Raw genomic sequence first — 17,434 nt, 5'->3', positions numbered from 1 at the left:
ATTTCTTCAAAGAAATTTTCAGTTTTTATGATACATAGAACCTTGTCAGGAGCAATGATAGCTCTGGAGGCTTGAAATGCAGGCAACGTGGTAGACTCTTGATGGGACAAGGCGTCAGCTTTGCGATTATCTTTACCAGGCCGGAAGGTTACTACAAAATCAAATTCGGCAAAAAACAGCATCCAGCGTAATTGCCGAGGGGTCAAAAGTCTGGCGGAACTCATGAATTGAAGATTACGATGATCAGTATATACTGTGACAGTGTATTTGGCACCCAACAAATGATGTCTCCATTCTTTAAAGGCGTCACAAATCGCCAGAAGCTCTTTTTCAGCAATGACATAGTTCTGTTCGGCTTCGTTCAACTTCCGAGACATATAAGCTACAGGATGAAGTTGACCAGTGTCTTTATTTTGTTGTGATAAGACGGCTCCTATTGCTACATCTGAAGCATCAGCTTCCACTATGAAAGGTCGATTCGCATCAGGATGAGTCAAGACTGGGGCAGTGGAGAAAGCTTTCTTCAAAGTCGAGAAGGCTTGATCAGCTTCTGGTGACCATACAAACTTTTCTTTCTTTCTTAGTAGCTTAGTGATTGGAGCCACTGTCTGGGAGAAATGATTTATGAATCTCCGGGAAAAAATGTGCAAACCCCAGGAAACATTGTACATCACAAACAGTCTTTGGGATGGGCCAATCAGATACGGCTTTTACTTCCTTTGATTCTTATCTTCACAAATCATCGACAAGGGGATAGTCTGAAGAGTTACTGGACCTCCAGTCAAGAGTTTTCCATCGACTGCCTGGATGATTTCTGGGGTCTTCTTTTCAATACATGGGATCCCCCATGCACGAACCAATTGGACATCAACCACGTTCCCAGTAGCCCCTGAATCGACTAGAGCCTTTTTGAAATAGACCTTTTTCTTGACCTGAACTCTTATTTCCAGTTTAAGATGTCTAGATTGTGAAGGGTCCATGGTGACACCCAAGAGAAACCCTTCTCTGCATCTTGGGTGTTTTAGTTTTCCATCTCGACTGGTGCATTGGCTGCTACCTTCTGAACTGGACCTTGCTTGTTCTTTGGTTTGATTGGACAATCTTTGGCAAAATGACCCTTCTGCCCACAATAAAAACATTGTCCAGTTTTTTCTGCACAGGTCCTTTTCATCTTTGGTCAAAGGTCTTCTGATGGTTCCAATTTCCATCGGTTCCGGCGTTCTCTCTTTCGGAGTTCTTGAGTCTCTGTTATCATGAACACACCATGAATTTTTTACAATCTTATTGCGCGTTCCTTTGCGTTCTGCTAAACGATGATCAAGCCTCAAGACAAGGTTTATTAATTCTTGACAGTCTGTAGGTTGTGGGTCGATTTGCGCTAAGATATCTTTTAGTTCCTCTTTGAGTCCTTTGTAAAACAAGACCGCTTGTTTTTCTTCAGGCCAGGATGTCTCAGCAACCAGCCGGTTAAAGTTGGCTAAATACGACACTAGGTCTTGATTCCCTTGGCGTAAATCTAATAATTCACGATCTGCTGACTGTGTTACAGTTCTACGATCAAAAACTCTCTCAAACTCACGAACAAAATTTCTCCAGTTGTACAACAAGGGACTATTTTTACGCACAAGAGGAATTGCCCAAGTAGCTGCATCCCCAGCCAAATATGATAACAAGAAAGCTACTTTGGACTGGGCATCGGGGAAAGTATGTGGTCTGCAGGTGAAGTGTAGTCCCACTTGAACCAGGAAAGATTGCGCTTTCAAAGGGTCACCTGAGAAAAGTTCTGGGGGAGCTAAAGGAATTGCAGAAGGAACATTTAGGGAAATGTTTGTTGGATTACTTCCAGAAGCCTGAGAAGAAGTACCTGGCCAGGACACACCTGTGGGACTTTGTTCCTTCTTCTCTACCTTATCTTGCAACTGACTCACTCTCTCAGCTAAGCTAGTTGTCAATTCTTTGGATGATACCACCTCTGCCTGGAGCTGGGTGATAGCCTTGACTAACTCGTCCAGCGTGGCCATGCTGAGAACATACACAAACCAGGAGGATAATAATTTGTGGGCTCACTATTCTGTCAGAGTCACCAGATCCTCGGGGTCTGCGCACGTTCCCAACACGCCTACCACTGAACAGCTCCAAGACCCTGATAGATAAATCACAGAGGCTAAGAGAGTTCAAGAGGGGAAGAGGGGATTAGTAAGGGAAACAGCTGGGAAGGAGACCTGTAGTAAGAAAAAGGTTAGAACACACAAAATGAAAATTATATCTCCTGAAATCAATACTAGACTATGATTATAAGCATAGTCATTCTGAAAACATGAACAATCTAAGAATTAAGTTTAAAATGACTAAGTTTCAAGATGGCCGGATACCTGTAAGGGAATCAAGATGGATTAAATGAAAACTTTCTCATTCAAGTACTTTCCTTTACATGAGAATCAGAAAAATGTTCTGACTAAATTTTAAACCAGTCATATAAATCCTTTTTTGAGAATGCATACTAGGACCATACAATATTGCATCTAGACACTCTGATCTTCTGTGTACTCTTAAAATGTTTCAACACAAATTGCGCATATTGTAGATTTATATATATATATATATATATATATATATATATATATATATATATATATATATATAGTAAACACCATAAAAGGCTTGTGCACCATGAATAACACAATATGGATTCAGGAAAAACAAATCACCTAACTTGTCAACTTGAATATTACATGATAAATATCTTAGAATAGTGGCATACAATAAACAACATGAATTAAACTCGAGGAGAGAATCGTGCGTCTTGCCAATTCGTAAACCACGATGTAAATGCCAAGAAATAACAGCTCACAATGAATAACAAGATCAAAGTACAATGAAACGAATTGCACGTCTTTTGCCGATTCTTAAGCCACCATGTAAATGTCAAGAAATGGTAGCGCGCAATGAACAACAAAGTTAAAACACCATAAAACGAATCGCGCGTCTTGCCGATTCTTAAGCCACCATGTAAATGTCAAGAAATGGTAGCGCGCAATAATTAACAAGATTAAATTATCATCAAACGAATCGTGCATCTTGCCGATTCGCAAGTCACCCTGCAAATGTCACAAACACTCACGCGCATATTTCACACACGCAAAGTACTCTGTCAAATCATAAAAGAATTAGGCCCAAAAACATGAGAGTTCTCAATAATGGCGTCGGAAGGCCAGCCCAACCACCGTCTTACCGCCCAGAACAAGGATCTCCAAATGAAGAATGAAAGTCAGATGTCTGGAAGATCAAATAGGCCACCAGGACAGGAGCTCAGGAAGTAGCTGCTGCTCTGCACCAGGACCTCTGAATAGTGAGCACCTGGAGATGGGCTGGCTCCTTTTTATAGAGTCTTGGCCCAGTCCACAACCACACTCAGGCATGTTGCAGGGAAAGTCTCTAGAAGGCCCTGGAAAGGGACCACACCCTAACACACTCTGAAAGCCTGCAGCAATACATTGCAAATGAACAGCATTTGTAAGCACATTAAAAATAAGTCTTCAGGATTGAACTCTGCAATGCAAAAGGTTAAACAACAATATATCGGCACAATTAATAAATTATGTTCTTTTGAGAGTGCTGGGTTTTTGCATTCTAGTCGCCAATAGAGCGCGCACTGCCCTGGTGTTGACAGAGCTAGCCGAAAAGTCAGCTCTCCTAAAAATTATGGCCCATATTTACTAAGGGCTTGCGTTGCCATTGCATCACGCAAGGATGATTTTTTTGGCATCAATAGATATACAAGGTGTATAATTGCACATTCTGATTTGAGAGAGTCATCAAAGATTATTAAGCTTTGCCATTGAAGACCAGCATGTCTAGTTCAGGAAACTCCCCTTCTGTTTCAAATTATCACCAAGCGTACTCACAAAAATGGTGCCTCTAGCTTCCCCACCCCACCAAGAGGGGATCCTTCTGCATCCACACATTGATGACCAAATGATCCAAGCAACATCACAAGTTCTGGTTTGTCTTCAGACAGAAAAGGTGTTCAAGGTTCTGTAGGAGCATGGCTTCCTCATAAATTGGGGGAAATCAAACATCCCTTCCTCAGAGTGATTGTACCACTGGATAGCGACACTAAGAATATCATGGTACCAGGATATAGAGGACAGAACAGCAAGGGACAAAATCTTAAGGGAAAGTATAGATTTAGTATTGCTAAATCTAACTCTATGTACCATGGAGATATATGTACCACTCACTTACATATCTGTGGAGTTTGGTGTGTTATTCACTCTCATTAGTATTGTTGATTCAATATTCAGGGGTCACACCCTCAGGATTACGGGTGGGCATAACTTGCGTAATTGTAGTAGAGCCATTACTTAGAATTACCACAAAATTACACAAGATTATGCAGCATTACACGATGAGAGAAATCCGGCATTTAGCTCTGTTTTCTCAGTGTAAAATGAACACTCATCTCGGAAATGGACCCAAGGATGCGTTTCTTGCTAAGAAAATATTCTTAAATGCAACAGAAAGTAATCCTTTGCAGACAGCAGCCACTCACTAAGTTTGTTGTTCCTGGATTTTCTGTGCCAAATTACTCATTACGCAAACAGGCAAAATCATGTAATTTTCTGTAATTTGTGTCAAAAGAGTAATGCAGAACTAAGGATGTTACTGTGATTATCCCAGCATTTACATTTTTGCCCACATCTACCCTTCATGGGTGCAAGGTTTTAAACATTCCTAGGCATTGTGACATTGCCAGACAGAAGGCTTTAGCAGCCACAGTCTCTCTTGTGTTTTGAACAAGATTCCATCTTCATTTGCTGATGAGGAACATTTTGACAAATTGGACACCAATGTCTCTTGATCTGGCAAGGAGAATGGTGATGACTGAAGAGATAAAGAGGGAATTATTCTGGTGGCTAGAGATGAAGAATCTACAGAAAGAATTCTGTTATCTCCTCCCTCAACAGTGATCATTACTAAGTATGCAAGTCCAACAGTCTGGGGAGGCTAGTTAAACTTGCATCAGATTCAGGGATTCTGGTTCCTACAAAAGAGTCAGAGATCCTGCAATTGTTGAAAGCTGAAAGCATTAAGGAATGTTATATGGGGTGTCACAGAGATGATAATGGTGCAACATATCTTCATCAAGACAGACAATATGACGGCAAGGGCTTTTGTCAACATAGAGGTGAAATAGGCTCACTCTCATTGGTCAAGATTTTAGATATACATTTCAAATGGGCACAGAGAGCAGTTCTATTTCAGCGATACATATTCAAGGAGTCAGCAACACAGTAGGAGACAACATGAGCTATGATACCCTTGTCAGCCTAATTTTCCCTTCATCCAGGGATATTCAAGCTCCTAGTAGGAAGGCAGGGAGTTCCAATCTTGAATCTTGTTGCATAAAAATGAGAGAGAGAATTCAAAGGGATGGTGTACAAGAAGAGTAACAGAGAATAATGCCTGGCGAGTGGATTGTCTATCATGCAGGTAGTATTTGGGGTTCCTGTATGCCTTTCCTCCCTTTTCTTTGATTGGAATGCTTCTAGTGAGGCTGGAGAGGGCAAGCTCTCAGCTGACATTGATAGTGTCAGCATGGCCCCACTGTAACTGTTTTCCTCTTTGATTAATCTGAGGGAATCAAAGTGGTGGAGGCATCTTGTGAGTCCATTTCCACTACTATTTCCAGCTCTAATGCAGGACTCATTGAAGTAACTCAGTTTGATGGCCTTGAAGTTTAGATAGGGTTTTGAGAGAAAGAGGGTTATCTGAAGATCTAGCCTTCACACTCCAGGCATCTAGAAGATCTTCCACTCTTACGTCATAGGCTAGGCTTTGGAGGACTTTTGGGGAATGGTGCAAGAGAAAGGATCTAGATACTATTTCAGCTGATCTGGTCCATATCCTGTGGTGTTTGAGGAATGACACTACTGTAGGTCTCTCATTGGCTACAATAAAGGTCCAATGGGCATCTATCAGGGCGTTCAGGAGTTTCTGGTCGAATTTACAGGGTGATGTTGGCCTAGTCATTTAACTTTTAAAGGGCTTAAATAACATCAGTCCTCCAGCTCCACAACAGTTTCCTCTTTGGGATTTGGATTTGGATCTAGAGACTCCACAACATTAAAGGAGGTTCATTTAAACATTTTTTACTTTAAAATACTTCTTTTTGGTCGTCATAATATTGATAAAGAGGTTAGGAGAGTTGGGAGCTCTGTCTTGCAAGCATTCATATTGAAGACTTTTTCATGATGGAGTAGTCTTAATTGTGTTACCTTCATTCACATAAAAAATTAATTCCCCCTTTCATAGAGACCAGGAATTGATTTTACGTGAGTTCATTCTTTTTCCATCATTAGGTAAAGAACAGAAGCTTCCCACTTTAGATGTTAGGAGCTATTTCCTGATCTGTTTACACAGGTCATCTTCCTTTGCAATAACAGAAGCTCTTATTGTTAATTTGGGCCAACACAGAAAGTGGAGAAACATACCACAGTGTCTTTGAATCTTTGTGAAAAATCACTGATTGCTCTTCCCTATGTTGAGCTGCAACATGGGCTATGGATTTTCACAGGAGGTGGAATTAGAACAAATAAAAAAACAAAAATGATTTATGCTAGACAATTAAAAACAAATTCATATAAAACAATGATTTAAATACGTTAAAAAAAAGTGCAATTCATTATTAAGAAAGCAGCACCCCTGCCCAGTATATTTGCCAATGTTAAACTAAGCTTGTTTCCACAGTACTAACTATCTTTACAAAGCATGCACTCAATGGAATGTTCAATACTTTGGGTCCGATTATGAGTATCGAGGTCTAAAGGACAGTTGTACCCCCTGTGGCTGTCCAACCACAACATCCTTGGCACTCTGACTGGCTGATTAGGATGCTGGCAATCAGACCACCACAACACTGCAGACACTGCCAGAATCATAGATCCAGTGGTGCCGGTGGCACAGAAAGCTGTGGTCAAGCACCCCAGTGACCATGGTGGGACTGCTGTGCTGATCACGACTTTCCTTTCTGACAGCCTTTTCATGTTGATGTCACCACCATGAAAAGGCTGGCAGAGAAGCAGGGTTGGGCCCCAGGGGGGACCAGCATTACCCACAACCATATTGTGGGCAGTGCAGGAACCCCCTGTCAGCAGCCTCGGAATGTGCACGGCCTGCCATTGTAGACAGTGTGCTTTCCAAGGGGGCTTTGTGCAGCAGCATTCGTCTCGGCTCTCTCTCTCTCTGAGAGCGGAAGCCAATGCTGTCCCATTGTTTATGCTGGCCAGCCTGGTGGAAACATCCTAAAATGGTGTTGGGGAGACTACCAGCTTGGCAGTGGCCTCCCCACTGCCGTATTGGCGAAACGGCAGTCAGACTGACCACCATCGTAATCAGGCCCTTGAATTGAGGCCACAACATATAATATACTGCTTTTGAGGGGGGAATTATCCTTGATTATCTATAAAAAGCCCAATATATTTTTAGTCAGATTCTTTCAATACTAGGCAACCATTGAAGACCAAGTCTGATCCTTGTCTTGTTCCTTAGGAGGACATCATTTACAGCAAGAAGGCATAATTTTGAAAGACCACCTAACTTTGGGCTCTAGGTGTTAATGTTATCTAATGATGCTGAAAGATATGCTAAAAATATGTTGAACAGTAGTGGCACTAACATCCAGCCTTGTTTTGAGCCTATGGTCGTACAGATCTTTTGTGATACTGTACTACCATCTCTCATTTTAACATGAAAACAGAGTTCAAATATAACTAGATAATTCCTCTTCACATGACTGGCGAGATACCAATGTTTGAAAGTTTGAACCATAGGGTGCCTCTAGGGACCAAATCTGAGGTGGATTTAAAATCCACAAGGATAAGATAAAGCATTGATAAATTAATCAGGGTTCTGTTGATTAATAAATAAAGGGCAACTAGAACGGAGCGTTCCCATTCCTTCCCTTAAACCTGTCTGATGCATCAGCACAACCTTATGCTCATTGGCCCATTGCTCAATATCTTTGAGTAAAAGGTCCTCAACGTACCTGGCTTCATTGTCAAGTACGGATATTTGTTAAATGTGAAGGATTGGAGCAATCACTAACCATTAAATTTATTTAATTAAAAATTACTCATAATTTACTTATAATTTTTCTTATTTCAGACTCTGTATATTCTAGGCACTCTTAAAATAGCAGAGGGCAGCACTTTTATGAGGTCTATCGACTGGTTCCTTGATGTCCTCCTTCCATGACCATTCAGCTTTGTAGCTTGCAGAAATAATTGAACCAGTCATTTTCACTGTTGCTGTAATGGGTCAAAATTTCTTTGGGTTCCTCTCCTTGCTGGTGTGAAAAATCATCCATCAGAAGTGATCTTGGTATTATCTTTTGGCTGCCCACATTGCTTTTTTATACCTTTGTCACAATACTTTGGCTTTGTCTGATTGAGCTTTATTCTGTAAATTTTGTTTACTGAGTCTTAGTTCCCCATTTAATTATTTTTTGCAGTGCTCTAATATGTTTTATTCCACCCTTTAAGTCTTAACTTAGAGACCAGTGCATGTGCATTGCAAGTTTTATAAGAATCATAAGAGTGCACATAAGCAGTTTCCACACATGTACGGGATTGTCGTATACCTTTTGCAGTAATGCTTTTGGAGACTTAGGAGATGTCAAAAACGCACTTGGATTCCTCCCCTTTTATGGAATATAGGAAATATTTTCTTTGGAAGAGTTGCTTGCCCAGAGGATCTTGTTTCTTGGTTTCCTTTTTCGTTTTCTTTCCTGTTTTCAGGGGCAGACAGTATTTTTACGAGGAAGGGGGCTGAGGGTGGTTACATGTGCACACGTTCACAACACTCACTGACAAATACACATTCGTACATGCATGCACACATGTATGCATGCACCAAACATAAAGAAAATAAAACTTACCTCGAGAGCAGCAACTACAACAGGGAAGCCGTGGAGGTCCAAGGAGGGTTAGGACTGCTACTTTGAAGTCCCAATCTTGTCAAAGAGTGGAATTGGGCAAGTGAGACTGCTGACCCCACCCCACTCTGTGATGAGGTGTCACTGATTGACACTCAGCCCAGGCAACTTCAGGGCTTAAAACAGAAGCGCCCAAGTCTGAAGCAATCAGTGACACTCCCCTTGCTTATGAGGGAGAGTGTCTTGAGGCACCTTTGCCAGGCTGAAGAGGTCACACCCACAGGAGCTGTGACTTCTTCAGCCCAGCAAAGTTCAGCTCAGGCAGCCAGGAGTCTGCACATTTAGCATATGCCCTGCTCCTGGCTGCCTGACCTGAACAAAAGTCAGCCTGACAGACACTCTTCATATCAGGAAAAAGTTAGGGGGTGTGGCCCCTCAGCTCGTACAGACAGACCGCTCCTACCTGTTTTGTTAATGCTTTTCTAGGCCTAGACAGGGTAACAGTAAGAGCGAGATGAGAGAATTGGAGACCAATATATTCTCCAAAACTTGGATCCACACCGGGAGTTGGGTGAATTTCTGCCTGGTGTGTTGACACATGATGAACGTGTTTTAATGTCTGCTTTTGTTAAAATATAGTGAGGTCACTGCATGATCTAGTGTAACCTTCCTGAATGAAAACAGGACTCATCCTCTGTGAGATGTTGTTGAGGTTCTTTTGGTTACCCGTTGATGTAGCGATTGTACTGGTGCTGAGGTGTTAAAAGTGAGACACTTTTAAGTCATCTAAAACTGATGTCACTGTCTTGTGTAAGTGACTTAAATTATCAATAAATGGGAAGCTTAGTGCATGCAGTTGATAAGCCTACTTCCTGTGCCTGTGCTCTTGTGATCAAATTATTCAAATGTTCCACATTTCTGCTGTGCCTGAAACATATACGGCCAGTGCATTGAGATGGTCGCCTTGTATGTCTAATTTATTTGAATGGTAATGTAATGCAGTGTCAGATGCTTGAAGCCTGTCTAACAGCACTGGCCACCATTCATTTTTTGACTATGGTGATCATTCTGACATTGGCAGTCGGCTGACCGCCACGCCGGCAATGGTGGTAGGTCCGTAGCCAGGCTTGCGGTAGATACCACCAAATTATTACCATGGCGGTGATCCCTCCCATAGACAGCTAAAGTACCACCTGTCCACTGACCATGACAGCTGCCATCTTCAGGCAGGTGGAACACCACACCCCGCTCACCATATTAGGACATACCATAGTGCCAAGGTTACCAGGGCGGGACTACCGTCATGAAAAGCCTGACGGAAACTAATCATAAATAGGATACACTCATGTTGATGGTAGACAGGCACCTCCCGGGGTGGGGTTTTCTTGGGGGAGGGGGGATCCTTTGACTTGGGTTTAGGAGGGGCGGGTCCTTGCTCCGTTCCTTAGGGGGCAGAGGTGATGGCTTGGAGCGGGAGGCCTGAGTGCCCCTCTTGTGCCACTTAGTGGCAGGTGTAGCTACGGGGAGAGGGACATGAGTGGACTGGGAGCTGAAGGTACTGGGCTGGGGAGAGAGAGCTTCCTCTTACGGGCAGGATGGGGAGGAAGAGGTCAAGGCAGGAAAGAAAAAGTTTCTTAGGTCCAATAGGGAGGGTTGTGGGAGGAAGTTTTCGAGTGAAGGTAGAGGGAGTGTTTGTAGGAGAAGTAGGTGTGCTTGACTGGGTTGCAGGTGCATGGACAGTGTGCATGTGTGAGGTGGATGGCAGTTGAGTATCTGAGTGGGAGTGTTTATGTGTCTTTGGAGGGGGGTTGGCAGACAGGGTGGGAGAGGACAAACAGGATGTGTGTATGTATGTTGTGGTGGTGTCTGCAAGTGAGGTGGGTGTGCTACATGAGGTTGTGATAGTGGTGGTGGCAACTACGTATGTGGTGAATGGGGTGCTAGTCTGCATGTCTGCTGATGTGGTGACTGTGGGCAAGGCTGTACAGGTGGCAGGATCTGGGACTTCAGATGCAGTGCTTGCAGGTGTGAGTGTTGATGTGACTGTGAGGGAGGAGGAGGAGGGGGCGACAGTGGCTGTTGTTGTATGTGCTTTTGTGTGTTGGCTGTGTGTGTGCTTGTGGAGTGAAGTGTGGTGCCTGTGCTTGTCTGTGCGAGTCCTGTCTGTTGTCTTGGGTGCATGCTGGTCTGATTGTGTGCATGGGAAAGGGCTTTGGGACTGGGAACAGATAGTTGAAGGGGGGACGGAAGAACCAGGGACATTGGCTGCCGTCAAAGAGGAGTCCAGAGCCTTAAATGGTCTCTGTAGGGCAGCCAAGCCACCGTGAATGCCCTCCAGGTAGGCATTGCATTGGTGCATTTTTGATGCCAGCCCCTGGATGACATTCACTATGGTTGACTGGCCTACAGATATGGATCTCAGGAGGTCAATAGCCTCCTCAGTGAGAGAAGCAGGGCTGACTGGGGCAGGGCCTGAGGTGCCTGGAGTGAAGGAGACACCCATCCTCCTGGCTAAGCGGGCACGGGCAACTGGGTGGGGGGCTACTGGGAGGCAGGTGCTGGTACTGGGGTGGCGGAAGATGTTGTAGCTGGGGTGGTCCCAGAGGGGTCCTCCACCACCAGGGAGTTTCCATCAGAGGAGAAATCCGAGTCAGATGTCATAGCTCCTGTCTCCCCTGTTGTGTTCCTCTCACCCTCCAACCCACTGGTCCCCTGGGCGTCGGTGGACTCCGCCTCCTGGGTCCCATGGGCTGAAGCTCCCCCACTTGCCAGTGCTCCTGCGCCAAATGATGCTAATGCACACAAGGACAGGATGAGAAAAGGAGAGGGGGTGGGGGAGAAAGGAAGGGAGTACAGGGTCAATCACAGCAACAACTGTGCAGTATGAACCACAATGCCAAACCGTGACCTGGGAACAACATTAGAAATGAACCCAAACACTACCATTTGCACACCTACGTGCACTCACTAAGCCAAGTCTGCCATGGTATGCCAGCTACTTGCCATAACCAAATATACATACCACCCTACATTGCTAAGCAGGACTCCACAAGATTGGCTAAACTGGCATATTTGGGCATCCACTGACCAGACCCAAACACCATGGCAGACAACAAAAAGCAGAATACCACACAGTGTGTACTCACCCCCTTGTGGCTACTGTGCTATCCTCAGCACCCATCCAACTCAGGATTGACCACTGCCAGTATGCAGGCAATTGGGGGGTTCAGGGTCTGACGGGAACCCCTCCCTTGCTGGGAGGCCCTCCCCAGCTGGGCCTTTCTGGTCTTCCGCGCCCAGCGTCTCAGGTCCTCCCACTGTTTCCTGCACTGGGTGCTTCACCGCTATGGACCCCCAGAGTCTGCACATCCTTGGCGAAGGCACGCTACAACCCATTCTTCTGATGGGTGCTGACCTGCATAGGGAACGCAGACGAATGGACACCATGAACTCAACACTCCATTCTGTAACAGAAATGGCTTACATACTGCATAGATCGCACATTAAGTCCACACATGGCCCATACCGCTGCATACACATTGCATGCAGCCAAAATACACTCCCCAAATGACACACTGCCAGCACACACATACATCTTCATACAGCCATGTTGCATCCAGCGTACCCATAAGGTACTCACCTGTTGCTCTGGAGACCCATACAACTGCCCATACAAGGATAGGACCCCATCCACCAGAGACTCCAGCTCCTCAGATGTGAAAGCTGGGGCCCTTTCCCCTGCAGCACGGGCCATTGTGGGTTCCAGATCCAGGACACAGCAGCACATGAAGTGGAGTTGTTGATCTGTAGAGAGTCAGGAATCAAATGAAGTGGGACAGAGAAAATGGCAGTCACGTCCACGGTGGTGAACACCGTCACCACCGGCGTTGATCATCATTGGTTCCTGTGCTTCATAGACCTCCATGTTAACTAATGAGGAGTTGCACTGAGGTGCAGACCGCCGTCCACAATGACGCCAAATGCCGGTTATAGGAATAGGAAGAGTTATCACTCTATAAAGGTCCAGCTGGTGTGCCTTGCTGATCACTACATCTCCCACGTCACTGCCAAGTTTCCTGGATCTGTTTATGATGCCTATGTGATGAGGAATAGCAGCGTCCCACAGGTGATCGCAGGACTACAGAGGCAGAGAGGGTGGCTCATAGGTGAGCTTGAGTCTTCACCCAATGTATGTCACTGCATGCCACCTGAAGTTGTACTCTGTGCCATTGTACATGAGTGATGTACTACTTCCTGGTGACTCTGGCTACCCAAACCTGTCCTGGCTGTTGACACCAGTGAGGAATCCGAGGACAGAGGCAGACATTCAGTACAAAGAGGCACATGGGCGTACTAAGAGGGTTATTGAACGTACATTTGGGCTACTGAAAACCAGGTTCTGGTGCCTCCATGTAACTGGTGGATCCCTATTCTACACCCCTAAGAAGGTCTGCCAGATAGTGGTGGTTTGCTGCATGCTGCACAATTTGGCACTCAGATGCTATGTGCCCTACCTGCAGGAGGAGCGGGGAGACAATGCACCTGTGGCAGCAGAGGACACTTAAGACTGTGAGAAGGATGAGGAGGAGCAGGATGTGGATAACAGGACACATATGATGCAGCAGTACTTCCACTGACACTCAGATAAGACTGTATTACAGTTCATACCTCCATTACAGCTGTGTGTGTAGCTGCTGTGTTGTGCCAAACACTACCTTTACTTCTCAATTTACAGTCACTTACGTTTTCCCTTTTTGCAGACGTTGGTGTGGTCACAACTGTGTACTGATGTGATGACTATAGCCTGCTTACACACATTTGTTGGATGGATTCACACATTTCAGGACATTTGCACAGGAGAAGGCAGTTTAAGACATTGCATATTGTTGTATGATAAAGCACAGAAACTTCAGTCGTGTTCAAGGGTGTTTATTGAAGTGACAAAAAGGATGAGATAGTGCAGTAGAGTGGGGTGATGGTGAACGAAAATCAGTGTATTGGTTGGTAGCCCAGTTGGTTTGTTGCACAGGCCCAGTATTCATGGGGCCAAAGGAAAAGGAGAAATGGCAGTCTAAAGTGAACAAGGTGTCTCAGTGGCACACAAGGGAGACATTCAGGAGGGGGTCATTTCCTGGTGGTGGTTGGGGTCTTGACAACAGTCTCTGGTGCCTGTCTCGGCCACAGGGAATGTTTGTGGGGTGGTTCACCTTCTGCAGGGTGAGGTGTGCTGGTGGCCTGTGAGTCATATGGGAGGTCCTCCTGTCGACTAACTGCAACAGATGTTGCTGGCTGGTGAGTAGACTGGCTAGTGGAAGGGGCCCGCTGGTGTGCTGTGTACTCACACACATGTTGACCATGTCACCCAACACTCCTGCAATGGTGGCCATGTTGGCATTTAAGCCCTGCAACTGCTGCATAACCTCCTGGTGTTGTACCCCCTGCAGCCGCTGGTTCTCCTGCAAGATGGCAATCACCTGACCCATCCTTTCCTGGGATTGGTGGTAGGCCCCCAGGACATGTGTGAGTGCCTCCTGGGTGGTCGGTTCCCTGGGTTGGGCCTCCCCTGGCGCACAGCTAACTTCCCACTGGCCCTGGCCCCCTGTGCCTCTGTCCCCTGAATGGTGTGCCCACTCCCACTTACACTAGGGCCTTCATAGTCTTGCCTGTGTGGTGTCAACTCGGATCCCTATACAGGTGGGCACACAAGTGATCGACGTATCCTGGGGACAGTGGTTTGGGGATGGCGGGTGGCTGCTGTGGTGTTTGATTCGAATGGAGGGGCCCTGTGGTAGACTGGGTGTGGGTTGTGGAAGCCGAATGACCAGTGGTGCCAGATGGGCCAGGGAGATAATCCAGATTGGGACATCCAGCCTTGCTGTCATCAGTGAGGGCATCTTCTGGTGAGAGACTGGGTTACCGTGGCACATGCTCGTGCTGACATTGGCTGCGGTACCTGTGGGCATGTGAAAGATTTGTTACAGTCACTGTCTGTCACATGATCAGCATTTCTGGCTTTCCCTATGGGTTGGGTGTTGTCCTCCGACCTTTGGCTAGTGTATGCTGGTAGATTGTTAGATTGGTATTACTACATGCTGCCCATGCACTACTGTTGTATGTGCATGCAAAGCTGGGATGGGTGTGCTTACAGTGGGTAGGGCAGGCAGGGTATGGAGTGGGGTGAAGGAAGTCAGGGTGAGGGGGTAACATGCAATGCAGGTATCGGTGGTGGTAGGGTAGTAATGGTGATTTACCAGTATCCAGCCCTCCAGTAACTCCAGTGAGGCCGTCAGGATGCAGGATTGCCAAGACTTTCTCCTCTCATGCTGTCAACTGTGGAGGGTGGGTGGGGGTCTACTGCCAGTCTTCATGTTGGCAACTTAGTACCTGGAGGCCAATGCATGCACCTTCCCCTGTAGGTTGTTCCACCTCTTGCGAATGTCGTCCCTTATGCATGGATATGTTTCCACGGAGTTCACCCTGTCCAAGATCCTCCGCCATAGCCCCATCTTCCTGGCAATGGATATCTGGTGGACCTGTGCACCGAACATCTGTGGCTCTACCCTGATGATTTCCTCCACCATCACCCGCAACTCCTCATCAGTGAAATAGGGATTCTTCTGTGGGAACATGCCTATTGTGTGGTGGGTGTAGTGTGTGTGTTGTGCAGGGTGTGATAGGTGTTGGACTATGGTGTGTGATGCATGAAAGGTGAATATGTGGCTGTAATTTGTGTGTGCAGTTCTTGTTTTATGTTTGGGTGCAAGGTGTAGTTAGTTTTTAGTATTTGCAAAGGATTGTGTGTTGTGTGGGGGTGTGTTTTATAGTGCTGTTGGTGGGTGTGTATGGTGTGTGTATATGTGTCAGGTGTGGGCTTTTCAATCTGGCCAATGTTGGCTTCTGTTGGTGTTGAGTGCCCAATGTTGAGTGTCCGCTGTGGTGATTCGTGGTCCATAATATGGATGGCAGTGTATTGCTGGTGTAGCGGGGAGGGTGGTGGGTCTGACAGTTTTTTGCCTTCATTGGGTCTGGCGGAATTGTTGTTGTGGCTGATTTCTGTCAGTTTTGTGTTTGTGTGTCATAATCTGGCAGACAGATTTCCACCTCTGCGGTGGTCTGTTGGCGGCCATCACCACCACGGTCTTCGGAAGAGACCGACAATGTCATAATGACCACCTATATTTGGAATAGCATTATTGTGTTGTCGTTCAGAAAACACTCTAGATTTACAAGAAAGTGGTGCAACGGTCCCAAAGCGCCACTTTTCTTGCATGCCCCTACCGCCACCTAATGACACCATGGCTGCACCGTATTTATAATGGCATGCCATGGCCCACATTAGGACAATAGCATCAACATTTTTTACGCTATTGTGGCGCTTTGCTGCACTAGCATCAAAAATGTTGACACCAGTGCACCAAAGTGCAAGGAAGCCCATTGATTACAATGGGTGCGTCACTTTAATGCTTGCATTGAGCAGGCTTTAAAAATGAATCCAAAAATGGCACAGTGAAATCTTGCACATTTCACTGTGCCAGTTTTGCGGGCCTTCTAACGGCGGAATGTTTCCCTTGCATACATTATGCCTGACGCAGGCATAATGTGGCACAAGGGGACGCAAAGTGGCGCAATGCACGCATTGCGCCACTTTGTTAATATGGCACAGCGAAAACTGCCTCCTTGAGCCACATTAGCATAAAAAAAATGATGCCAATGTGGTGCAAGGAGGCGCTAGGGCCTTGTAAATCTGGCCCTCACATCTAAAATGATCCATAAACAGAGAGTTGGTTGTGCAAACTCTGAATCTTCTACCTCTGCTAGTGTGCTTATAGATGTTGCATTTGTTGTGTTGGTATGCTACCCTTTGTACATTTTTGATCGGTTTAGGTTTTTATCGTTGCTCCAACCTTTTATCGATTGATTGTGACATTTACTCGTCTGTGCAGATTTTAGCAGGGGAGGTTTTGCAGAATTTGGCTGCTAGTGCTACTGCAATACCTTCTGTTTTGCCAGAACTTATCCTCTTCAATAAACATTGCACTGGTGCAGCAAACCTATTTGGCTTGATGGACATTCAGAAGTGCAGAAAACAAATTCAAGAGAGCTTCTACACCTCTTCTCCTACCCTTCCGCTCACAGCCTCCGAGTTCTCCATGTTTACTCTCAACTTCCTCCTCAAGGATGACATTCAAAGACCGCACCAGACTTTGTCTTACCCTGTCTGATGGCACTCTCCTTCCTTTCTTCCTTCCTCAGCTGCTATGGATGAAGCATCTCTGGTTCACCTCCTTTTCAGCCTCAAACCAAGAAATAGCCTTCAAAGAGTGACATGCACAAGGGTGCGGGGGCGCTACTGTGAACTTAATTGAAGGAAACCTGGTGCTTGTTTTTGTTTCTGTTTTTCCTTCTGATTTGCATTCTGAGGGTGATAATCAGACGCACAGGGAGGTCAGTAGCTAAGGCAGTACAGGTAGCTTAACCTCATGTCAGGGAGCTCTGTGG

The sequence above is a fragment of the Pleurodeles waltl genome, chromosome 3_1, assembly GCF_031143425.1.
Source record: "Pleurodeles waltl isolate 20211129_DDA chromosome 3_1, aPleWal1.hap1.20221129, whole genome shotgun sequence".
Lineage (NCBI taxonomy): Eukaryota > Metazoa > Chordata > Amphibia > Caudata > Salamandridae > Pleurodeles > Pleurodeles waltl.
The sequence above is the reverse complement of the archived record's forward strand: the minus strand, read 5'-3'. Positions refer to the sequence as shown.